The sequence below is a fragment of the Choloepus didactylus genome, chromosome 1 (genome assembly GCF_015220235.1).
Source record: "Choloepus didactylus isolate mChoDid1 chromosome 1, mChoDid1.pri, whole genome shotgun sequence".
NCBI lineage: Eukaryota > Metazoa > Chordata > Mammalia > Pilosa > Megalonychidae > Choloepus > Choloepus didactylus.
The window spans coordinates 170663273-170690723 of NC_051307.1; positions in this window are offsets into that span (position 1 = coordinate 170663273).

The window sequence follows — 27451 nt, forward strand, 5'->3', positions numbered from 1 at the left end:
CTCTCACTGCTGCTTTTTCCCATGTCCTGACTACCTGTCATCTTCCCATCCATTGCCTTTTAGGATCACATTCTGGCTTCATGGGATGATCAACTGGCTGCTTTCCCATGTCTAGAGGTAGCACAAATGGCCTCTGAAAGGCTGTTCAGGCCTCTCTTTCTAGGCAAACAGTACAATTGGCCCTTCTCTGTGTTCCTTAGCAATGGTAGGGAGAAGTCATTCTGATGGAATTTGGTATCATCTGGATAATTAGAGCAGTAGGCCCCAAATTTCCTCTACTGTCAGATCCACAAAATTATTTGAGGGGTCTATTCCCCCGTGTTTTAGTTTCCTGGTGCTAAAACAAATACAATGCAATGGGTTGGCTTAACAATGGGAATTTATTAATTCCCTCTCTTCTGAGGCTAGGAGAAGTCCAAAATTGAGGCATTACAAAGCAGTGCTTTCTCCCCTAAGACCGTGGCATTCTGGGACTGGCTGCTGGCAATCCTTGGGGTTCCTTGGCTTTCCCATCATATGACAATGAACATGGTGACATATTCTCCTTTTTCTTCCATGGCTGCTCTCCGTGGTCCTCCAGTAATAGGATTAAGACACACCCTGATTCAGATGGCCACACCTTAGCTAAAAATAACCTCATCAAAAGGTCCTATTTATAATGGGATCACACCCAGAGGAATGGATTAGGGTTAAGAACATGCTTTTCTGGGGTATATAACTCCAAGCCAGCACCCTCTCCTCTTTGGAGAAAACCCTGGATTGGGGGAGGGTGCATGGGTAAGATTCCTTATTAGAAATATTGACTTATATTGTGAATTATAACTCCCATACTGAAGAGTGCACAAAAATATATAGCCCAGTGAATTATCGCAAAGTGAACAACCATGCAACTCCTTCCAGTTTAAGAAATAAAACATTACCAATTCTCCAAAACTCTCTTCATGACCCTTTCCAATAATCACTTCATCACTCTTCCTTAAAGATAATCCTGATTTTTTTGGTAATATTTTCCCTGCTTTAATTTTTAACACTTAAGGGTGAATTACTGAACACTAATTTTGTCTATTTTTAAATTCGATATAAATGGAGTCATGACAGATGATAGACAGATAGATAGATTTTTGTTTGTGGCTTTTTCACTTGAAATTATGTTTGTGAAATTTGTACATATTGGTATATATAACTGTAATTCATTCATTTTTATTGCAGTCTAGTATTCCATTGTTTAAAAACACCACAATCTAATAACGATTTTATTATTGATCAGAATTTTGGTTATTTTCAGTTTTTGAAATAAGAAATCACATGACTTTAACAAAACCAATAGCCATATTCATCTGTAAATCCCCCCATCTCCACCACTATCAATGTCCCATATAGTTGATCAATTGGAAGTTTAACCTCTGATATAGAAAGAGTCAATTACAGTCCCCTCAAGAGATATGTCCTATTTGGCCATAATGGGTTGGTTCAGAAAGATACTTGGTGGTAAGTTTGTCCAATAAATGCCTTTCTTGGTAATTTGGAATTGAAACTAGAGAGTAGGTTCAGTGTGTTGCTGGATTGCTAGGATATAATCTATAAATTTAGGACTTATTGGCAGCTGTGTTTTCTCCAAATGGACAGGAGAAAAAAAGCAGAAAAATCTGCAGAGGAAGAAAATAATGAAGCAGATATCCAGAGGGGCACAGATATAAGACTGTAAAGAATCCTGATGGTGTCAAATTCCTGGTGTTGGTTTTTTCTGAGGCTGTTGTATCCTTATGACAAATTTCCCTTCAGTTTAGGATAGTTGAAGTTCCGCTTCTGTTACACGTAAACAAAAGAATAAACTCTAAAGGTATTTTTTACTTTTTGACACTATATTAATCTATTTTTGCATTTTCCCATTTCCCCCCTTAATTATTTCTTACATAATATGGCATTTTTCAATAATGCTATATTTGAGGCTTCAAGTATCTGCTAAGTGATACTAACTTGTTGCAATAAAATAACCTCTCTGTGACTCTTTCCTCATCAGTAACAAATGGGTGTTTGGACAACAGGATCTCTAAAGTTCACTCAACAACTAACTCAATTATTTTAAGAAGGTGCCAATTGGAAAACTTACAACCTATCACGTGCACTTGCATTATCAGAGGATTCAGCATGAAATTTTGGTGAAAATTTATTTAAAAAAATTAAATCCAAAATATCTTAGAGCTCTTCTACTTTTCTATAAACAGTGCATCCTCCATCAGAATATTGCCTGGCACATAACAGGCACTCAAAAAATATTTGTCAGAAGAATGAATGAATGAATGACTATCAACTTGGCTTATTTTTTATCCCAAGATATAGAACATTAAACACATGTTTTAATGCTGCCAGTTCTCATTTGACCCTTTTCATAACCCCTTATCTTGATGAAAGCAAAATGCAGCCTTTCAAATGTGGGCTTGCATCTCAGTAATTCAGAACCAAAGGGGTTAATGAAGAGGTGGATGCCTCCATAGGATTTCTGTGAAGCACAAAAAGTACAGTGCCAACAAAATCCCCTGAAGAATAAACAAAACTTGGAACTGTTGCAAACAATAAATTGTCAATACCATATAGAAGCAATGGATAATGAAAACTTATCATGCCGATAGTTAGAATCCTCTTTAAAAGAATTTACAGAGTCTGTGAAATTAAATTCTGTGCACAGTTCTCTTAATTTGTCCTTAATTAAACAATACTCCATAAATGGTGCATTCAGTGACCAAATGTTCAGAGACAGCAAAATGGTGGGTCCCCAGCCATTAGGAATGAAATAAAGGCAGTCCCTGGAGAGTCTGCAGGAATCTGGTCTCTCTAAGTGACAACTGATGGTTTAGGAAAGATAATTAACTTTGCAATTACAAACTGCAGCTTTCTCCAATGCTGTTTTCCCCCAGTATAATCTTTTAAACGTTGGATTATTTCCTATAATGCAAAATAGTTTGCTTGGAAAGGGGAAAAAGCAAACAAATACCCCACCTTAGACTGCTCAGTTCATCATGAATTAAGTCCTTATTGATTAATTTAATGGGTATTGTTTTTTATTTCTGATGTTAGATCAATATCCATTTAATGTGCAATAGCTGTACAGACTCAACAGTAAAATTTCAGTGGTAAGTTTATGCAAATAACAAAACAAAATTTAGACTTTATACAAGAATAGGAAAAATAATTTTTTAATCAGAAACAATTGTGAAATTCCAGCTGAATAGATTAAGCTAAAATTTTTAAAGACTCCTTACTCTGCTATAGATTTAGTAACATTATGTCATTTTTTTTTTTCTGCTTAAGTGATTCTCTGAAAATCTCATTACTTTATTTATTATGGATTTTTAAATTACCTTAGTACTGGAATAATCCAGTTTTCCTCCTCCTCCCCCAAAGAATTCAGTCTACCCTAACTCTCTACCTGGCTGACTTCTCTTAATTTCAACTGACTTCTCTTTAATTTCAATTTTACTTAGTGCATTAAGTAAGTATTAATGGTAAATAAGAGTTGTTTTCTTATTTTTAAATCTGATTGCAGGAAGGACACCTTCATTGCCTCTATGCAGACAAAAATGTGAACTACAAAAATATTCTGGACTGATTTTAGACCAAAATTACCCATCTTCTCGTCAATACTGTTCAGATCATCAAATGACCATGTTCCCTTTACTTTGCCCTATTTTCTGATTATTTCTGTTTCTAAACAGATGTGCCTATGTGTGCATGTTCAGATGGCCCTACAATTTCTAACAAGTACACTCACAACAGTCTTTGAAAGTTGACTGTGAGTCATGCAAATACCAAATTGCTTTTTGTTTACTCTAAGCAGTAAGGATAAAGAATTAGAAGGTATTTGATTCACTGGTTTTTGTTTGACACCTTAAAAGGCAGAGAAAATTAGTCAGATCATGTCCCATGTCATTAGGTTTTTACATAATGTTTTGTGGTTTAATGTTTTAAGGTTTTATCAGAGACACTCATGGTGCAAAATAATCTTTATATATTCTCGAACTTGGGCAGGAGTGCCCTTCATCCCTCCACTCATCCTACTCCCTTCCTTCCTCCCTTCCTTTTCCTTCTTTCATCCCTTTTCCCTTCCCTCCCTCCCTCCCTCCCTTCCTTATTTTATTCACTCATTAAATATTTACTGAAATCTTACTCCATACTGATACTGAGCCAGAATCTATTTGTATGGACATATACACACCACACTCAAGGAAATCAGTTACATGGAAGTTGAAGTTCTTTGTTTATGGATCACTTACATGTACAGACACTGGGGTCTGAGATAAATATTGAGAAATGGGCTGCTTCTCTTCTTAGAAGCTAGTTCTATACTGCCAGAGAAAACCCAGGCAACTTTCCATGTCTGAGTCCATTTCCATGTCCATTTAGCAAACTTTCCACCTCTCCCTAAAGAAAAGAGCAATAAATAAAAATTACCCACTGACCACCTGACAGAAGCCCATTTTCCTTTTACAACTGTGCCTACTGAGGAGAACTTAAGAGGGCGGCTAGGAGAAACAGGGCAAAAAAAACACTTCAGTGAAAAATACTAGATAAAAGCCAGAAAGTGACCCAGAACACCAATTCCAGTGATGCACCAGCTGGACAAGGTCTGCTAAATCCACAGGGACTGTGCACTTGGTGAAACCGTGAGTCTGCATTCTGAAACAAGTGAGTAAGCTGCTGAATATCCGGCAGCCATGCTGTGGTGTGGGGAAACCGAGGGTTGGCGTTTGGAGCCAGACTAGTTCTTTTTAAAAAAAAAACAAAAACGGCTGCAGATACGGCAGCGAGAACTGCACAGTGAAGTGTGGCAGGAACAGGCTGTGCGAATGTGTCAATATCTGGCGTGAAAGGTAGCCTTTCGCTCATCTGCTGCTAATTGTCTCGGAGCAAGGAAGGCAGAGGTGAGCCAAAAGGGGAAAAAAAACACACCCCTTGCAGCCATCTTCCCGGAAGGCTGGAAACGCTCCTGCCCAGTGCCAGCGCCACAGCCCAGAGCTACGCCAAAAAACCCAGTGTGACAGGAAGTGTTTTCAGCATCACACGCACATGCCATAATATCAGGCATGGATAATAGCCTTTTCACACCCACAGCTAATTGTCCCGGAGCTGGGAAGGTGGAGCTGTGCGAAAAAGGGGAAATTAACACGCCCCATTCAGTCATCCTTACAGCAGGCTGGGAACGCCCCTACATGGCCCAGTGGCCCAGAACTTCTCTTGAGGGATGGCGCGCACTTGTGACATAGCACAACCTTCCATCAGCAGAGGCCCTAGAAGGGCATGGCTTAGAAGAGAGACCCATTCAGAAATTCCAGGGACCATACGCCAATACCAAAGACTTCTGGGTCAGTGGCAGAGACAATCTGTGGCAAGACTCAATGAAGGTTTAGACTCTTGCAACAGCCTTAAATCTCCAGGAATACCTGGGAGGTTTGATTATTAAAGCTGCCCTCCCTCCCTAACCACTCAGACATACACCCCACATTCAAGGCGGACAGTACCAACAACACACCCAAACTTGGTGCACCAATTGGACCCCACAAGAATCAGACCCCTACACACCACAAAGACAAAGCTGGGGAGAACTGACTTGAGGGGAATAGGTGATTCATGGATGCCATCTGCTGGTTAGTTGGAGAAAGTGTACACCACCAAGCTGTAGATCTGACAAAATAGAGATTCATCTTTGTATAATCCTACATATCCTAAAAGAACCCTATTAAGTAAAGCAAATGCCAAGAGGCCAAAAACAACAGAACAATTTAAAGCATATGATAAAACCAGACAATATGGATAACCCAAACCCAAACACCCAAATCAAAAGATCAGAGGAGACACAGTACTTGGAGCAATTAATCAAACAACTAAAGGCAAACAATGAGAGCATGGCACAGGATATAAAGGACATGAAGAAGATCCTAGAAGAGCATAAAGAAGAAACTTCAAGAGTAAATAAAAAATAGATGATCTTATAGAAATAAAAGAAACTGTTGACCAAGTTAAAAAGATTCTGGATACTCATAGTACAAGACTAGTGGAAGCTGACAAATGAATCAGTGACCTTGAGGACCACAGAACGGAAAATGAAAGAACAAAAGAAAGAATGGGGAAAAAATTGAAAAAATTGAAATGGACCTCAGGGATATGATAGATAAAATGAAATGTCCAAATATAAGACTCATTGGTGTCCCAGAAGGGGAATAGATGGGTAAAGGTCTACAAAGAGTATTCAAAGAAATTGTTGGGGAAAACTTCCCAAACCTTATACACAATATAAATACACAAAGCATAAATGCCCAGAGAACTCCAAATAGAATAAATCCAAATAAACCCACTCCAAGGCATATTCTGATCAGACTGTCAAATGCTGAAGAGGAGAAAGTTCTGAAAGCTGCAAGAGAAAAGCAACTCACCATATACAAAGGAAACAACATAAGACTAAGTAGTGACTATTCAGTGACCAACATGGAGGCGAGAAGGCAGTGGAATTGATGTATTTAAAATTCTGAGAGAGAAAAATTTCCAACCAAGAATACTTTATCCAGCAAAGCTCTCCTTCAAATTTGAGGGAGAACTTAAATTTTTCACAGACAAACAAATGCTGAGAGATTTTGCTAATGAAAGTCCTGCCCTACTTCAGATACTAAAGGAGCCCTACCAACAGAGAAACAAAGAAAGGAGAGGGAGATATGGAGAAAGGTTTAGTACTAAAGAGACTCAATATTGGTTTATTAAAGGACATTAAGAGAGAGAGAGGGAAAAAATATATCTGACAAACATAAACCAAATGATAGGATGGCTGATTCAAGAAATGCCTTCACAGTAATAACATTGAATGTAAATGGATTAAACTCCCCAATTAAAAGATATAGATTGGCAGAATGGATCCAAAAATATGAGCCATCAATATGTTGCATGCAAGAGACTCATGTTAGACACAGGGACACAAAGAAATCGAAAATGAAAGGATGGAAAAATTTATCTCATGCAAGCTACAGCCAAAAGAAAGCAGGAGTAGCAATATTAATCTCAGATAAAATAGACTTTAAATGCAGGGATGTTATGAGAGACAAAGAAGGCCACTACGTACTAATAAAAGGGGCAATTCAACAAGAAGAAGTAACAATCATAAATGTTTATGCACCTAATCATGGTGCCACAAAATACATGAGAGAAACACTGGCAAAACTAAAGGAAGCAATTGATTTTTCCACAATAATTGTGGGAGACTTCAACACATCACTCTCTCCTATAGATAGATCAACCAGACAGAAGACCAATAAGGAAATTGGAAACCTAAACAATCTGATAAATGAATTTGATTTAACAGACATATATAGAATATCACATCCCAAATCATCAAGATACATGTTCTTCTCTAGTGATCATGGAACTTTCTCCAGAATAGACCATATGCTGGGACATAAAACAAGCCTCAATAAATTTAAAACAATTGAAATTATTCAAAGCACATTCTCTGACCACAATGGAATACAATTAGATGTCAATAACCATCAGAGACTCAGAAAACTAACAAATACCTGGAAGTTTAACAACACACTCCTAAAATAAATGGTTTATAATGTAGAGTGTAGGGGAACTAGTGATAGAGAGCAATTAATGAAGGGGAAACGATAGCCGATAACCCAATAAGAATAGATAAGCTATTGTGGGTAAATTGAACGTTCTGGGAATATCCAGGAATGACTATGGTTTGTTAATTTCTGATGGGTATGGTAGGAACAAGCTCACAGAAATGTTGCTATGTTAGGTTATTTTCTTGGGGTAGAGTAGGAACATGTTGGCAGTAAAGTAGTTATTTTAGGTTAGTTATCTTTTTCTTAATCCCTTGTTATGGTTTGTTTGAAATGTTTTTTTACTGTATATCTTTTTTTTTAATTTAATAGATTTTATTTTGAAATAAATTCAATCCTATAGGAAGAGTTGCAAAAACAGTACAAACCCCATACATAGAACTCCATGATACCCCGACCCCCCTCCCCTGATACCCTGATCCATCGCCTTTAACATCCTGTCATACCACCATCTCTTTCTTTCCCTCCCTCTCTCCCTCCCTCCCTCCCTTCCTATCATCCATCATCTATTGCTCTGTCCTCTGAGCATATGTGAGCAAGCTGCACATATCTTTGAACAAACAATATAATTCACATATACCTTTCCAATGGATAAGAACATTCTTTTATGCAATCTCATTAAGCGCAGCTAAGAAGTTCAAGAAATTCAACATTGATACGAAGCTTACATTCTATATGTCCTTTTTTAATGTGTGTGTGTCCCATCTGTGTCCCTTTGAGCCTCCTCTCCTCCATCCTTGGATCCCATCCAGGATCATCCTTGGCATTTAATTGTTATCTATTTAGATGTTTGTTTTTTTAATTGTGGAAACATATATATAGCCTAAATCTTCCCATTCCACCCCCTCCCTAGCATTCCATTTGTGGGATTAATCACATTTAGAATGTTGCAATGCTATCACCTTCCCACCATCCATTTCTAGAAGTTTCTCTTCACCCCAAACAGAAACCATACTCTCATTTCTTAACTCCCCATTGCCCCTTCCCCCACTTCTCAGAACCCCTACTCTACTTTTCATCTCTATGGTCATATTCTCTGATGCTTTCTTTGTGTTTACTGTGGGGCTTAAATTTAACATCTGAAATCTGTAACAATCTTGTTTTTCTTTGATACCAACTTAACTTCAATATGAAACATAAACTATGTTCCTATACTCCATTATTCTCCCACCTTTATGTAGTTCTTGTCAAAAATTACATATTTTACATTGAGTCCCAAACCACTGATTTATCATTACAGTTTATGTATTTTAGATCCTGTAGGGAGTAAATAGTGTAGTTATAAATCAAAAATGCAGTAGTATTGGTATTTATATTACCATGTGATCTTTACTGGAAATCTTTATTTCTTCATGTAGTTTCAGTCAATTGTTTAGTGTCCCTTCCTTTCAGCCTGCTCAACTCCCTTTAGCATTTCTTATAGGACTGATTACTGGTGATGAAGTCCCTCAGCTTTTGATTATCCGGGAATGTTTTTATCTCCCCCTCATTTTTATCCTCCAGGTGTTTGTGAATTCTCCAAGTCTCTGATGGTTATTGACTTCTGTTTGTATTCCACTGTGGTCAGAGAATGTGCTTTGAACAAATTCATTTTGTTTTTAATCTATTGAGGCTTGTTTTTATGCCCCAGCATATGGTCCATTCTGGAGAAAGATCCATGATCATTAGAGAAGAATGTGTGTCCCGGTGACCTGGGATGTAATATTCTATATATGTCTGTTAAAATTTTCTATATCTCTCTCTCCTTTCTTTGTTTCTCTGTTGATAGGGCTCCCTTTAGTATCTGAAGTAGGACAGGTCTTTTATTAGCAAAATCTTTCAGCATTTGTTTGTGAAAAATTTAAGCTCTCCCTCAAATTTGAAGGAGAGTTTTGCTGGATAAAGTATTCTTGGTTGGAAATGTTTCTCTCTCAGAATTTTAAATATGTCATGCCACTGCCTTCTCACCTCCATGGTGGCCGCTGAGTAGTCACAACTTAGTCCTATGTTGTTTCCTTTGTATGTGGTGGATTGCTTTTCTCTTTCTGCTTTCAGAACTTGCTGCTTCTCTTCAGTATTTGACAGTCTGATCAGAATATGTCTTGGAGTGGGTTTATTTGGATTTATTCTATTTGGAGTTCTCTGGACATTTATGCTTTGTGTATTTATATTGTGTATAAGGTTTGGGAAGTTTTCCCCAACAATTTCTTTGAATACTCTTTGTAGACCTTTACCCATCCATTCCCCTTCTGGGACACCAATGAGTCTTAAGTTTGGACTTTTTATTTTATCTATCGTATCCTTGAGATTCATTTTGATTTTTTTGATTTTTTTCCCCATTCTTTCTTTTGTTCTTTCATTTTCTGTTTTGTGGTCCTCAAAGAGACTGAGTTGTTGTTCAACTTCCTCTAATCTTGTATTATGAGTATCCAGAGTCTTTTTAATTTGACCTACAGTTTCTTTAATTTCTGTAAATCTTCTATTTTATTATTTTCTCTTGCAATTTCTTCTTTATGCTCTTCTAGGGTCTTCTTTATGCCTTTTATATCCTGTGCCATGCTCTTCTTCATGTCCTTTATATCCTGAGCCATGCTCTTGTTGCCTGTCTGTAATTCTTTGATTAATTGTGCCAAGTACTTTGTGTCTTCTGAGCTTTTGATTTGGGTGTTTTGGTTTGGGTTGTCCATATCATCTGGTTTTATCATATACTTTAAGATTTTCTTTTGTTTTTGGCCTCTTGGTATTTGCTTTACTTGATCCCTAATTTGAGAGAACTGCAGCTTGGTGGCGTTCACTTTCTCTAACTAACCAGGAGATGGTGTCCGTGAATCAACTATTCCCCTCAAGTCAGTTCTCCCCCACTTTGTGGTGTGTGGAGGTCTAATTCTTGTGGGGTCCAATTGGTGCACCAAGTTTGGGTGTGTTGCTGTTGCTGTCCGTCCTGAATGTGGGGCATGTGTCTGGATGGTTAGGGAGGAAGGGCAGCTTTAATAATCAAACCTCCCAGGTGTTCCCAGAGATTTAAGGCTGTTCTCTGCTGCTGACCCACAAGTCCTTGGTATTGGCGTAGGTTCCCTGGGATTTCCGAGTGGTTCCCACTTCCCAGCTGTGCTCTTCCAGGACCTCTGCTGAGGGAGGGCTACGCCACATCACTAGTGCGCGCTGGCCTCCAAGGAAGCCCTGGGTCACTGGGCCATGCAGGGGTGCTCCCAGCCTGCTTCAAAGATGGTTGAATGGGAAGTGTTAACTTCCCCCTTTTTGCACAGCTCCGCCCTCCCAGCTCCGGGACAATCAGCCGTGGGTGTATTAAAGGCCACTGTCCATGGCTGATATTGTGGCTTGTGTGCAGTGCTGTGGGAAAGATCCCCTGTCATACTGGGTTTCTTGGCGCAGCTCTGGGCTGTGGGTCTGGCCCCGGGCAGGAACGTCCCCTGCCCACTAGGGAGATGGCTGCAAGGAATGAGGTTTTGTTCTCCTTTTGGCTCCCCTCTGCTCCTCTGGTCTCAAGACAATCAGCAGCAGGTGTGGGAAGGGGTATCCTCCACGCCAGACATTGAGGCATTAGCCCAGCTTGCTCCCGCCATGCTTCACTGTGCGGCTCTCCCCGTTGTATCTGCAGCCATTCCTGGCCTTTTTTTTTTTAAAGAACTAGTTCATCTCCAAACACCAGCCCACCATTTCCCCACACCGCAGCATGGCCGAGGGTATTTTCAGCCGACTTACTCACTCGTTTCAGAATACAGGCTCCTGGTTTCACCAAATGCACGTTCCCTGTGGATTTAGCAGACCTTGTCTGGCTGGTGCATCGCTGGCAGTGGTGTTCTGGGTCACTTTCTGGTTTTTATCTAGTATTTTTCACGGAGGTGTTTTTTTGCCCTGTCTCACCTAGCTGCCTTCTTAGGTTCTCCCCCTAATATAGTTAATTTTAAAAAAATTTTGATATAGTTAATTTTAAAAAAAAAAGAGTTAATTAAGAGTTAATGACAGCTAATTTTTAAAAAAGAGTTAATTAAGAGTTAATGACAGTCAATGCAATATATGATACTGGAGTGGATCTAAGAAGCAGAGAAAAGCTCAAAGGAAGCATAAGGAAAAATTGGAATATAGAATTTAAGATTTATATCCATATTAATTTTCTTGAATTAACTGCAGTTAAGTTAATGACATAAGTGAATATCCTTGTTCATAGAAAATGTACATGGAAGTGTTATGAGTTCAAGGAGTATGATATATGCAGCGTGCTCTCAAATGTTCAGAAGATGATAAGTGGGTAGATAGATAATTGATAGAAAGATAATAGATATAGTTGAAAAAAAGAGAGAGGGAGAGAGGGAGGGAGAGAGGAAGGAAGGAAGGTGGGAAGGAAGGAAGGAAGGAAGGAAGGAAGGAAGGAAAGAGAAAGAAAGGTACCGCAAAGGTAGCAAAATGTGAAATTGGTAGATACGGATATCTGGGGGTGGGGGTTGTTGATGTTCTCTCTATGGGGTTTGTATTGTATTTGCAACTGTCCTATATGTTTGAAATTATTAAAAAAAACAAACAAACAAAAAAAACAACTATGCCTACTTGCCACTCTAATCAACCCCTAAATTATAAGAATCCTCTCTCACTAATGCCTTTAACCTCTGTTCTGTACTATTAGCACCTTTGAATTAAACGGACATTGGTCAAATTCACCTGAACTATAGGTGTAATGGCATCTGTATATCTCTGGAAATCTCAGGCCATCTCCCACTTGCCTTATCTGTGGCTTCTCATTCCTCCTTCCCTAGTTCCTGCACCTGCTTTTTTATTTGAATCACACCTCATCTTCTAGTTGGTTCTTTTCTTCTAGCCTTTCTTAATCACCTGGTTTGCATTCACTCTCCCAGCTCTGATCTTATGACAAATGTCCTTAGGTCTCAAGAACTGCCTGGAGAGTGTAGACCCGCCCTGTCCCAGGGTCTTATGGGATTTCTCAGCTGAACTTGCTCTCACCTGGAACCTTGTGATTGTAAGTACAAAGAGAGGATGACAGAGCTCATTCAACTAACTTCTAGTCCTTCAACTAACTTCTGGTCCAAAGCTTAATTGTGTTCTTTTTGAATAATTACAAACATTTCTTAACTGGTCTCTCTGTATTTATTCCCCCAAACACAGGTTTATTATCTGCCATTTCAAGATGAAATCTATGGCCCCATTCTGATTATATTTCTCTCCAACTTGCCTTAAACTTTGTGCTTTATTCACTGCATAGTACTACCTCCCTTGTGGTGGAGATGTATAATTTCTTCCTTGTAGTTCCCTGACAACTATCACAGGATCTTGGTAGACTGCTGCTTGAAGTTTCTCCAATGGATGCTAACTTTACCAGGCATCGTTGTCTAGTGTGGGACAGAAGTTACTGTAGGTCACTAGAGCATGTGGTTGCTAAGAAAAACTAATAAGGAATGGAGAAACTTAGGGACAAACTGGAAGCACAAAGACAAACTGGATTCCGTGAGGACAAATTCGATCCTACAAGGACAAATTAGAACCCACGTTTGTGTCTCACTGCCCCTAGCCTCAGTGAAACAGACACTTTGCAGAAATGCTGGTGCTTCTCACTATGCAGCTGTATAAGGTCTTGCTACTGGTCTGGCTGCTGCCCGTGCCTGTTAGATGAGCCGTAAGATCGGTGAAAACATGCACAAGCTGCAACAGTAAGTATTGCCCAACAGCAAACTTAAGAGTGTAATGGAATGAATGGCTATGCTTTACTTCCACCTTCCAAATATTGCGTAATTTCTCTTACGTCCAACCCTAACCAGAATCATACAATGAATGGCATGCTGGGAAATGTAGTTGCAGCTTAGCTAACATGACACACTGGGCCTGGGGTTATGCAATGTGCACCATCAGCAGCTGTAAATGGCATTCTGTGCAGCAAAGCTTGGATTTTACCTAGACATTGGGACTCCAAAAGTTGTATGCTTTTTACTACAGTCTTGCCTCCTTTGTGGAGGTATATGTATTACACTGTCATGTATCATTTCTGTATTCATATATCTCACAAAATCTACCCCCACAGAAAATAAGTGCTTATAAAATATTTGTTGAATAAATAATTAACATGATATTGTGTAGGTCAGATCTGAAAATGACTCTAGAGAAAAAATTTTTCCATCTCTCAAGTGACTAGACTCTATCAAAGCACAGTTCTCTATGGTCTCTGTAGATATGATGGGGAAAAAAAAAACACTCTTTGACCAAAGAAAAGTAAAGTTATCACTTTATCATTGAAATATTGCTTTTAGAAGAGAAGCACTGAAGATCCCTTTTCTAAACACAAACCTTTTTGTTCTGGCTTTACTAAAGCAGCATCACCTGGGACAGAAACACTGGACTCACCTGGGAACTTGTTAGAAATGAAAATTCTTGGGCCCCATTCCAGACCTACTGAATCAAGAACTCTACAGGTGGGGCCAGCAATCTGGGTCTTAGCAAGCCGTTCAGGTAATACTGATGCAGGCTAAAGACGGAGACTCACTGATCTAGATCTCTAGTGATCTAGAAATGCTGAATTCCTGGACAAGTGAAGAATGGAGAAGCTGAACTAGGTCTCATTTGGTGAAACTTGAAGTCTGGTGCATAAGAGAGATAGCAAGAAACCACTAAGTTGCAACTTGAGACAATTCCGGATAGCCAGGCAAAAGTAGAAATGATAGCAAGTAGCCGTTAGGAGCAAGTGCTTTTAGGAGCAAGTGCATCACGAAGCTGAAAATAAGGAGAATCACCCAGAAGCAATGCAGGGGATTTCTCTGGTGGCTTACAGCAGCACCTTTTCCACGGATGCTCATGGTAGGTTGATGGTTGATTGCTTATTACTTGGGCCACCTCTGAGTAAACTGATGAGATAGGTCATGAGTTCCCACACTGCTAATCATGCAATCTGATATATATGTTCATGAAACGGTGGCACAACCACACTACCCTCTTTAGCTTATCTGTGGTCATGTCTCTCCTTATAGACTTTCTTGTCCCTCCAAAGGACATCCAGGCTCTTTAGAGGCAATCATTAAAAAGACCTAGAGATAACTTGATTCTGGCTAGGGCTAGCATTCTGAAATGCCTTACCATGAAATGTGCGTGGGGTGTGTGTGTGTGTGTGTGTGTGGATTTCCCTTCAACTGAGGATTGATGTTTCAAAAGAGAAGAAGAGAGAGGAAAGACTGAGGTAGAGCTTCCATAGAGCTCTGATGGTGAAGAAAGAGTTTCAGAAAGGAAATAACTTATCTGGTATGCCTAGGCCCACGGGACTTTGGGAAGCCTGAGTAGAGAACTTCCAGGACAGTGGAGGACTCAGCAGGAATTCTGTGGACAGATGACCCATGACTAGTTCCACAGCAGCCCCTGTGAACACCTTGTCACTGCATAAAATTCCAGAACTGGACATGGGAAATGGTGAAGGTTAGATTTTCCTCTTAACCTATGAAATGGGTTGATTTATGGATAGAAGAGTTGTATCGAAGTGTGTAGAATGAAATTAATACTTCATAAGTCTCTACCTCTTTCTTTGCTAGGAATATGCTTTCTCAATTACTTTATTTTGGTAAACATTATACTGAATGGGAAGACCTATTATCCTGAAATGAGCTTAAACATTGCTACCTCGACTGCTTTTAGAGGTCAATTGCCAGACACAGTGGGCAAAGTGGGGGAAAGGGAGGCAGATTTAACGAGGCACCTGATTTAGACAGATACAAACTCTGAGTTGAAAGGGCTGGATGTCATTGTTACTAAGGGTGCCCCTGCAGTGATCTAACTTGATGGTTTGCTCCTCTTAGCCTAGTAGGAGAGTCAAACTGGTAAATACCATTAAATACACATAATGCAATACACCATGGCATTTTAAAGTAATAGAATTATGTTCAAGGAGGGATTATATATTTAAAAAAATAGATGTAAAGGGACACAAGGCTAAGAGCTCTCATCCAGTGCTTACTAGAAGCTGAGCTATTATGCACAGACCCAAAGGAACAAGGGCAGGGAACGGTACCAGGACCTGGAGGGGAAGTTGTTAAAAGTCAGAGCCTGGAGAGATACAGTGGACTTCATTTGAGAGCCACAGCCAACCAGAGGAAAGATTTGGGGTGATACATCTCCAATGTCACCCTCCTACCTCTTTGTGATCTCCTTCCAGGGGTTCCATAGGCTGAACCCAACATGAAGCCAGAGGGCTCAGATGCCCAGTTGATGTAGTCCATGAGGTCAACATTTTTGGGGGCAGAGGGCAGGGTAGAGAAGGCTTGGAGTAGATCTGGAGGGGTAAACAGAAGATGCATGCCATGGGGGATAAATGGGCTAGAAACAGTGTCTTGGAGAAGGTGATGCCTGAACAACATTTTTGAAGAATCTCTAGGACCTTGACAGGTGTGTGAGGGAAGGATTTCACACAGATTAACTTTCCAAGTTGGGTTTATGTTGATAAAATTCTGAATTTGGACATTTTATGAGCAAATTTCTACCTAGTAGAATAGGAAGGATGTAAGGAAAATGCCAGAGCATTTTCACCCAGGGATGTTGGATTTCCTAAGGTAAGTCCATATATCAATATTGTCACCTGTCACCAGCATATCCTCATAAATTTTTTTCTCTGCCACAAAACACATGTGTTTTGATGATGGGAAATGTTCTGCTCATCTTTATACAATACTTAATATAAATATCCATTAATATATGATTTTAATAATATTATGCCCTAACATATGCCAGTTTACCATGAAGCCAATGAAACGTAAGCTTCAAGGGCCCTCATTTATATTGGCCCCTTCTAAGGCCCTGTTTTGGTTTCCTTGGCTGTTCAGCATTGGAAATTTATTTGCTCATGGTTTGAGGCTGGGAAAAGTCTAAATTAAGGCATTATCAAGGGGATGCTTTCTTCCCAAATACTGTGGTATTCTGGGGGGGCTGGCTGCTGGTGATCCTCAGTTCTTAGCTTGTCACATGGCAAGGCACATGGCGGCATCTCTTGGTCTCTCCCTTCTCTTCCGGGTTCCTTTGATGTTCAGCTTCTTGCTTCCTGTAGTGTTCTCTCTCTGTGTGTGAATTCCATTCTGATTATAAGGAGTCCAGTAATAGGATTAAGACCGATCCTGATTGGGTTGGGCCACACCTTAACCGAAGTAGTGACATCAAATGATCTTACTTACAAAGAATTCACACCCACAAGAGTGGATTAGAGTTAAGAACATGTTTTTCTGGGGTACATACAGCTTCAAACCACCACAGACCCTGTACCTTATTTTATATCCTTAGTTTGGGTTGTTTTTCTCAAGAAACAAAACAAACAAACAAAAACACACACAAAAACAGAATGTATTAGCTTTAGATTCCATAAAACCAGGATGTACCCTTTACCCAAACTTTGTAATTATAATCTTCAACCCAAACTAGCTATTCAACACAGTTGGATATGATACCTTTATATCCTAGTTTGCTCCTAACATGCTTTCAAATTCATTTTTCTTTAAAACAGCAACCACCAAAATAAGCTCAAAGGAAGCAATAACAAACAAAAATAACAAACAACTTTGAGAGTCCTTGAGCATAAAGTGATCTAGGCCCAGCGGAATTCCAAAATGAGGACAAGAGGACTTCTCTAGTCTGCACCAAATGGTGGTTTTATTTTAAATTTTAAATGTATATATATATATATATTTGCCTGAGGATTACCATTTCAAGTGAATTACCTCAGGGAGAAAGCCCATTTCTAATACTCCTATTCTTCCACCATTTTTTTTCTAGGTTGTGAAACCTCATTTATTTTGGAGAGAAATGGAGTAAAATTAAAATTACATTCATTAACATATCTAAATGGAAGCATCCTTCCTTACAGTATTTACTTATTAAGAGTGAGCATCAACAATGTTCTGGGATTTACCTCATTAAACGGTGGAGGAGTTGTGCATATCTGAAATATTCCTGAACAGGATGGGAATTACCTGGCTGTTAGGACCTGACAATGACTCTGGAGGCTTTCCATATCTGTAATTACTTATCCCATCTCCAACAGGGGCCCTACTCCCATCTGTCACTACAATAACCATCTTCAGGCTTTACAAGTATGTATTCAAACATAAATCTTATTTTAGAAGAAGAGCAGACATCTCTCAACTCCACAGAGAGTTTGGCAAGTTGGCTGAGGTACTGCTGGGATTATCTCAGAATAAAGAAAACCAGTTCATTTCTTATTTTTTCCCTGGTGAGTGACACCTTGGCATTTTTTCAGGCCATGCTGACCTAGGAGATGTTGTAGAGTTCATGTAAACTGCCCAGATATTTTGTTTTGCAAACATTGTGCGTAACTTGTGCCTGGTGTTATGGTGAACCATTTTTGCCCCAATCCTCATGCTTCCGTAAGGAGGGAATTATAGTAAAGAAACAGTCTAGGCCCCTCTCTATTCCGTTACTCATTCTTACCACAGGGGAAGAGAACTCAAATTGGTGAGTTTGCGAGAAGGAATTGGAAATTCTTGGAGCAGTCCTTTCCTTCCAGCTCTTTTTCAAATCTCCTTGTCTGTAGAGAGCACCTGTTTTGTCTTCTCTCTGGCACGCGAGCAGTGTCCTGCCTGGGTTAGGGAGACCTGATGTTATTGAGGATTGATTCTAAAGATGGGCTGCCAACAATTCCTCCTCTTCCTTGTCTTTCTTCCCATTAAGAGGTGGAAAACCCGGGTGGTCTTTGGATGTATTTAGACCAATAAAATATAGTGAATGTAACACTTTCTAGTTCCAATCCTGGTCCTTGAAAAGCCTGGCAGCTCTCATTTTTCCCCTCTTGTAACCTAGTTGCCCTACTTGATGAAAGTCAAGGCTATCCTGCCAGAGAGAGAGGTCTTATGGAGAGGTCCTGGAGGAGGAAGCACTATGTGAAGAGTGAGGTCATGTGGAAGAGAACCAGCTACCACAGCCAAATGCCAGCTCCAGTGCACCAGGCATGTGAGTCAGTCTCTCGGACCATCTAGCCCAGCCTTTCTGCCAGCTGAATGCAACCCATGAGTAACTCCAAACAATACCAGTTGGGGCAGAAGAACTTCATCAGAAGTAGTAATGCATTGCTGTTTTTGTACACTAAGTTTTGGGAGGTGGGCTATTATAATAATAGATAGCATCTTTTTTTTTTTTTTGTAATTTTATGTAATTGTGTGCACATGCAAAGACTTAATGTTTTCTAGTTTTATCCATATTATAGTATATATTAGTACTCCATTCCTTTTGTATTCCATTGTATGGATGTACCACATTTCTGTTATCCATTTATCAATTGATGGAAATTTGGGTTGTTTCTACATTTTGCCTATTATGAATAATGCTGCTCTAACTATTTGTACACAAATTTTGGAGGGAATATTTGCTTTCATTTGTCTTGTTTATATACCTAGGAGTGAAATTGTAGTGTGTGATGGTTCCAATTTCTCCACATCCTTTTCAACTCGTTATTGTCTTTCTTTTTTATTTTAGCCATCCTAGTGGATATGACGTGTTATCTCTCATAGTGATTTTTTATTTGCTTGTTGGTCATTTGTATACCTCCTTGGAGAAATGTGTATTTATATCCTTTGCCCACTTTTAAATTGGGTTATTTTTTTATTATTCAGTTGTAAGATCTCTGTACATATTCCAGTTAAAATTCCTTATTGTATTTATGATTGCAAATATTTCCTCCCTCCCCATAGAATAAGTTTGTATTTTCTTGATAGTGTCCTTTGATCCACAGAAGTTCTTAATTTTAATGAAGTTTGATTTATCTTTTTCCATTAGCAACTTATGTTTTCAGGGTCATACCTAAGAAGGCTTTGCCTAACCCAAGGTCACAAACACTTACTCCTATATTTTCCTCTAAGAGTTTTATAATTTTAACTCTTCAATTTAAGTCAATGGTCCATTTTGAGTTAATTTTTACTTATGGTGTGAGGATATCCAGGATATGTGAGGATGTGCATGTGGATATCCAGTTGTCCCAGCACCATTGTTATAGACTGTTCTTTCCCCACTGAATTATCTTGGCACCCTTGTTGCAAGTCAACCAACCACAAATGTAAAGTTTTACTCTGGACTCTGAATTCTGGTTGTTTTTTTTTTTTTTTTTTTTATTGTGAAGTATACACTTTATTTAACATTTCAATAAGTTGTATTTACATATTATATAAATGTATGAAGTTTTAATATAAAATAGAAAAAACTTCCTGTGACTAAAAGAATCATACTCTATATGGAGTTACTTTACTTATTGAAAACCTTCTATTTACAAAAATTTACAATAATTTATATAAATTATTTTCTTCCAAATTAGATGATTCTTAATAATCTGCACAATTCTGATGATTTTACAAACAGGTGTACATTAAAAACCTGAAAAAATTACAGTATTTTTCTGTGTAAAACTTGCTTTGGAAAGGAAGACAGTTTCTTTCTGCTTCTTCCAATTGCTTTCCCTGTTACTTCTGAATTCTGTTTTTACTGTCAGAATCTATTTTGATTTATACAAATTTATACCCACTAAAATTTAGAAATTTTACACCTATATAGCTCCATTCTCTCCTTCCCTTTGTTATGTTATGATTGTTATGTATATTACGGGTATATGTGTTGAAAATCCAGGAATACATTTTTATAATTATTACTTTATATGACTTTATACCCTTTAAAGAAGCTGAGGGAAGAAAGGGAAAAAGGTATATATTTATAGATTTGATATATTACCCTTCTTATTTACCCTTTCTGGTTTTCTTCATTTATTCACGTGGATCTTAGTTATTCGCTGGTGTCATTTCCTTATTCCATTGCAACTGTGTTCCTGTCTATCTCCTTTGTACTGTTATTGCCAAATATATTGCATTTCTTTATGTTTTAAGGTCAGTAATACAATTACATATATGTTATTTTATGCAGTTGCTTTTTAAATTAAATATAAAAAAGAAGAAATATGCAATTATACTGCATTTTGTAATTACCTACATCATTAACCTTTATTGGTACTCTTTGTTCTTTTCATGTGGATTCAAATTACTCTCTGGGTCACTTGCTTTTGGCCTGAAGAACTTTTTCTAGTATTTCTTATAAGGCAGGTCTTCTAGCAATGAATTTTCTTATATTTTATTTCTTAGAATGTTTTTATTTCATCTTCATTTTTGCAAGATAGTTTTGCTGGATATCAGATTCTTTTTTACTTTAGCACTTTAAATATGTTGTCCTTCTGCTTTCTGAGTTCAATTGTTTCTGATGAAATCAGCTGTTTATCTTCAAGGTTCACTTGAAAAGGATGAATCATTTTTCTCTTACTGTTTTAAAGATTTTCCTTTGCCTTTCTCTTTCTACATTTTAACTATGATTTGTCTTGGTACATATTTCTCTGCATTTTATCCTCCTTGGAGCTTGTTGAGCTTCTTGGATGTTTTCATCAAATTTAAGATGTTTTCAGTCATTATTTTCTTGAATAATTTTGTGCCTCCTTTCTCTGTTTCCTTTCCTGCCACTAGTACTTCCATTAGCCTTGTCTAAGTTCACTAAATAGTGTCGCACATTTCCACCAGGCTTTGAGTATTTTTCTTCTCTTTTTTTTTCCTCTGTGTTCTTCAGGTTGCATAATCTCTATTTGATCTATATTCAAGTTCTCTAATTATCTCTACTATCAGCTCCTATCTACCGTTGAGCCTCTCTAGTGAATTTTTCATTTTGCTTGTTTTACTTTTAGCTCCAGGATTTCCATTTTGTTTTTTTAAAATAAATAATTTTTCTTTTTATTGATTTTCTCTATTTGATGTTACATTGCCATACCTTTTAAAATTCTTTAAACATGGTTTGTTTTATCTCTTTGAACATATTTATAATGGCTACATTGGAGTTTGTGTCTGTTGAATCTGGCATCTTATCTCTTTCACAGGCAGATTCTGTTGCTTGTTTTTTTTTTTTTTTTTTTTTTGCTTTGTATGGGTCATACTTTGCTATATATTTGTATGTCTCATTTTTGTTGATGGTGGAAACTGAACATTTTAGATAATTATTGTAGCTACTCTGGTTATTGATTCCCCTACCCTAGGAATTGTTATTGTTATTTGCTTGATCATTTGGTTAGTGACTTGGCAGAACTAGTTATGCAGTCTATTTCTTCCCCCAGTGTGCTCCTCAGAGTGCTCAGCCTTGGGCACATGCACAGTCATCCTGACCCCCTCCTCTGTCCCTTTGGGGATAACAATAGTTTTAGCCAGGCTATCTTTGACTCTTTCTTTGTCTGATTTCCCTGTTATGCTACTGGCTGGCCTGCCTATATTGGTATCACACCCAGCTCTTAGCCCCCACTAATTGATTGCTCCATTATTTTCAATAGTGCCCTGGGGCATAAATTGTTCCATATCCTGATCCAATTAAAGATTTTTAAATTGGTTAATGGATTTGAAAGATTGTTTTTAATTACTGCCTTTGCAGGGATTGTCTTTGAGGCTTGCTCAGACCCCTGGGTACTCTTCTTAACTATATCTTTCCATGGTTCTCTCTATTAAAATTCTGGCTGATCTACCATTTAACTTGTTGCTATCATGGAACTACCAGCCTCCCTTTAATCACCAAATGTCCATTGTTTTAGACAGTTTCAGTAGGTTTGACCTTCTCCATGCTCTATTCCAAATAAAGCCAATTCCTTTAAGGAGAGCTATAGAGCTACAGAGCTATTTGTTTTTATAGCCTGAATCTCCTTTTGGGAAGAAACTCAGTGCCACTGCTCTGGAGCTGAGGACATGGAGAGAAGCTGGCTTCTTTCAGAGTGACATCCCTGCTCTCGGAGTAGGGCATTGTCTTGGGGGCGTAGCCCTATGAATGAGCTAGGGTGAGGGTAATCAATATTCTTGACCTGACACAACTGCTGTAGAGATTCTACCATACAGGTTGGGAAAAGTTAGAAGAAGAGATCCCAGACCTCTTGGCGACATGTGACTTGAATAGAGCTCTTGCCACCTGGAGCAAGGGTGATTCTTGCTGGTCTGCTGCTCTAGGGAAGAAACTGAACCCTAGACTGAGAGTTGGGGGTGAGGGGACCCTGTGCTTTTGGCTACACCAACCAACAGTAGAGCTTCCTTCACATTGAACTGTAGTGGGGCATGTGGTTGTGGCTCAAATGCTATGGAATCTCAGTTTTCTTACTGAAACTTAGTAAATTTTCTTGAATAAATATTTCTCCATTTCCTATATGCTTTTCAGACAACTTCCAGAGATCTTAAATGTTGTTTTTTGTGTGTTTCTGTTTGTTTTGTTTTGCAATCAGTTTATGCCAGTTATGGTTGTTTCACCCAGGAGGAGGGTCTATAGGACTCTTCACACTGCCATTCCAAGTCAGTAATGGATTTAAGTTTAGTTTATTGTAAGCTTATTTTCAAGAGAATTTTGTTCAGAATGAGAATTTTTCTTCTCTAAATCTTAATGTAAATTCAATGATTTCTTATTTTCCTATCTGTACAATGAGTCAGGATCAAGCATACAAAATCTTCAAAGATCAGGAACAGAGGCAAACCAGTGAAAATCTTGGGGAATAGTAAGAGACAGCAGAAATGAGCAAGACATTTATACTGCTAATGTAAACCACATAAAATTGAGTAAAATGTTAAAATTGTTGTCCAGTCTAGTCCTGAGATACATTTTAATAATTAATTCAACATCTAATTTGAAATACAATTTAATTTTTTAATTCTCTTGAAAAAGTGGAAGGAGTGTGCCATTTGATACCATCATATTCTTGAGTTCTCATAGCTTTGATGACTTTCTTTCATGCAAGTTAGATCCGAAGATTTTATTTTCTCTACATGCTTATTGAATCCTTTACTCTCCCACACCCTAATTGAAATTGGCTTCTGTGTTTCACCCCTCCTTCTTTTTACTTCTTGGATATATTCATTTTTTTTTCTTCCACTGACCTTCTGTCTTTTCCAATGTCAATCACTCAAGCAATTTTCAGTGACTTTTTGTTCTCTCCTTCAATTCTTTTTATGATTCTATACAAGAAAGACTCAGGATTCAAGCTGGCGGACACAGATTTCTCCTTAATAGTGTAGGGGAAGAAGAGGTTTTGAATATTTGGACATAAATTTTTTGTTTACTGTTCAATAGAAATACTGAAATCCTTGTGAGTGGTAAAAATGGCAATAATGGAATGGTGGGCTGGTACCCTCACATAGAGTGTTGCCAATTAATATTATCCTTGTTTTATCTCTTCTTACCTATTCTATATTCAGCTGTTTGGAGAAAACTAAGCATCTTTGCAGATATGTCAGTAATTCTTATTTTGTAAAAAATTAATCTGGTAACTAGCATAAAAGTCATTAGTTTAATAGCTGCTCAAGAAATCTGAATTTTCTCTCTTTTCTCTACGTACTATTAGGTGACAGAGTCAGTGTATACCAAGAATGGGAAAGTGGCTACATCCTTCTTTGGGCTTTTACTGGCTCTTTTGGATCTTTCTGAGCATGTGAAAATATCCCTAGAATGCTGGCAATGATTTTCTAGGATTTAGCAGCTGAGAAAATCTTCTGACATTGGCTTAAGGTTACTCACTAGCATATTTACTATACAGATGTATGTTGATAGATTTCAACCAAGAACTGATGCAGTGTTTTACATTTGCATTAATTAACACAACACTAGCAAGCAACACTGTGAATAATTTTAAAAAATCTTTTTTAACTCACTTTTATTTATGTTGACCTCTTGAAAATAAAAAATGGAAATATTTTCTTAACAAAATAGTTGTTTTCTGCTTTATAAGCCTTCTGTTTTCTCATTGGAAGTTTGCTCTTATTTTCTATTTCATAAAGTTAAAAATTAAATATAGAGAAAAATAGATGATAGACAGACATACATATAGACATTTTGAGGTTCTGAAATACTAGGTTCATATGAAATACTGGAGTCGAGAAATAAGCACTTTTGGACTGGGGAATTTCTGTTCCCAAAATATCTATGGAAATAGCATTTGCCAAGAAAGTGAGTCTAGATTTTGCAGAGTGATGAAAATATTCCATGGTCTACATGCATGTTATACACCACGATCACCACTACCATTTCCAACACCACCATCACTGCTACCACCACTATCGTGTGCTCCATGTCCCATTAGGAATGTGTTACTGGGTAAAGAGAACTCAAGGGAAACCCTATTGCCAAATACATCGCCTGTATCTACCTATCTCAGCTAAGTTGAAGCTGTGGTAGAGGCAATCAATCATACATCATTTAAGTGTCTGAAGGATCCTGCTTGGCTTTGATCATTGACTCATCCCTACCTCAATGTGCCATGTAATTCCTCCATATGTGTCTCCCAAAATCTGTGGAGCTAATGCTGGAACAGTTTATCAAAAGAGGTTTGGGTTGATATGGATGTTCTACTAGCTGGAAGGTGAAGAAGATAGCAGGGAAGAGAATAAGAATCTGGGACAGGGGAAATGAAAGGGGAAGACATTGTAAAAACTTAGAGATTGGGGTGGGGGGTACCACAAGAACAGAACAGAACTGTACAGAGAAAGGGGATCAGGCAAATCATATAAATGATCTTGACTATTGAGTTGAGCATCACCTTCAAATTTGCCCATCACCCTAGAGCAGCAAGGAGAACCTGAGGGTGTACAAGTGACCATGGAACAAAAATCCCTGCTTCATGACAACTTTAGGGGTCCAGGCTGTTTGTCTTGTATTAATGTGCATGGACGCCCTATATTGCAAGGCAGCCTTTCAAGAAATATATTTGCCCTAAATACTAATTCTGTTGTATAAAAATAATTGTCTCATAAAAAGGTTAAAATTTTTCAAATAAGTAATTGGAACCTTTAGAAAAATCTAATTTCGTACAGAACTTTTCAAGGTCTTGTGGTTGGTGCATTTCCAATAAAGATATGGGATGTAATAGAGAGCCAAGCATTGTTGACCAGAAACAGTTTTTTTCCCCCACAGGGCTTCTCATGGGATAAAGAAACACTGTGTAAGTAGTAAGGCCTGAACAAGGAGTGTTCACTGAGGTACAATGTTTCAGTGGCTTAAATGAATGAATGCAGAATAGTGGAGCAGATTGCTCACCACTAAGCAGGAGAGGAAAGACAAAAGAATACATTATAAGTATTTTTTAATGTGAATATTTAAAACAATGATACCTTATGCAGTTTGTTAGTGTGGCATTTGTATTGCTGGGGTGAAATACATGTGTGGCTCTTTCTTTTCAGACTTCAATCAATTGAGGAAATAGCCTTGCCCCATAGTAGGGGTACCTTTAAGGACTACAGGACTCTTAAGAACTTATTTCAACAGACATCCCACTCAGCCATTACCATTCATTCATTCATTCAAAAATGTGTTGAATACTTACTCTGTGCCTGGAAGTTAGTACATATTTTTATAGGATCAATGTATTAGTCTAGGAGTGACAGATCCTTAAGATTCACCAAGCTACATTCCACCCAGTCACTTGATTTCAGAGTAGCTTGCATTACATTGCCTGTAGAGCCTCAGTCCCAGTGATTTCTGCTTTGGTTTCAAAAGGCCACGGTCATACCCAGGCACAAATCAGCAGTGTGAAGAAGTTCATGTAATTGGGGGAAATCCTCACACAATGGGTAATGGGAGTTGGGGGACAAAAGCACCAAGTTTCCAGTAATCTAGTGGGTCAGTTCTGAGGCACATTCTACAGGGTTCCTCAGGGGTGTCTGGAAGGCTTGAGCCCTAATTGCTTATAGTGGGAACCATCTCATCCATGCACCTTTATTGGCTTTTCTCCCTTCTATGTCTCACATTCCCAACTCCTTTCCAAGTGCTTCCTAAGATGGCCTCTAAAATTAACTGATTACATTCCAGTCTGCTTTAAGTAAACCAGATGAAGACATTATGCCATTATGCAAGGTGTTGATGACTAAACTCTATGGGAATCATTGGTGCCAATCATCAAATAATTCTGGTTCTCTTCCTTCCTCTGGACACATGGCAAGATTGCAGATTTTGGGTGGCTGGGAGTGCATGACTACTTCTAGTCAGTGAGTTCTGAGCAGAAGTGATCTGTGTCACTCTTGGACTGAGCACATAATGGCCAGTGCAAGATACTCAAGAGTTCCCTTTTCCTTTGGATAAAGCAACCAAAAGCATTCCAGGCAATGCTACTTGGTTGGCCTACATCTGTTAGTAACTGTTATGAACTGAGGCCCTCTGCCTTCACTTGATAGATATGTAGAGTGAGTTTTGGTAAATAAGGCTTTGTAGTTTTAAACCACTGAAATTTCTGTTATTTGTTACTGAAGCACAACTTGACTTCTTCTGACAAATGCCAACTCTTTTTATATCTTCTTGTGATTAGCACAGTAGAGAGTAGTTGTTAATTAAATCAACAAACTTTCTTTTCTAGTGACTACTGTGGATGAGGAGCTATTATGCATTGGTGATACAAAAATAAGTAAGATATGTTTCTTCCTTCAAGTAATTCAGAGATAATTAGAGAGAGAGAAAACATGCAAATGCAGTAGTGTAGTGGGTGCACTGATACAGGAAAGCACAGAGTGTAGCAGACTGACATAAGTCAGGAAATGCCATATATTATGGGAGAGTGAAAAGGGGGTGGGCAGCCAGTTAACACTTCCAGTGACTTTTAGTGATACATTAGTTAGAAGGGAGGAAGAAGAAATAGCATGCACAAAGTCACAATAGTGTCAGAGGAGACAGCAAGTATCTGAGTATGGATGGAGGGTAGATAGGGTGTGAGGAAGAGAGAAGGGAGAGATGAAACTAGGGGCCAGAGCTTCCAGCAAGGGCTACATGTTTGAAGTTTATCGAAAGGCCATAGGAAATCAATTAAAGGTTCTAATCTGAAGCATGAGATAACA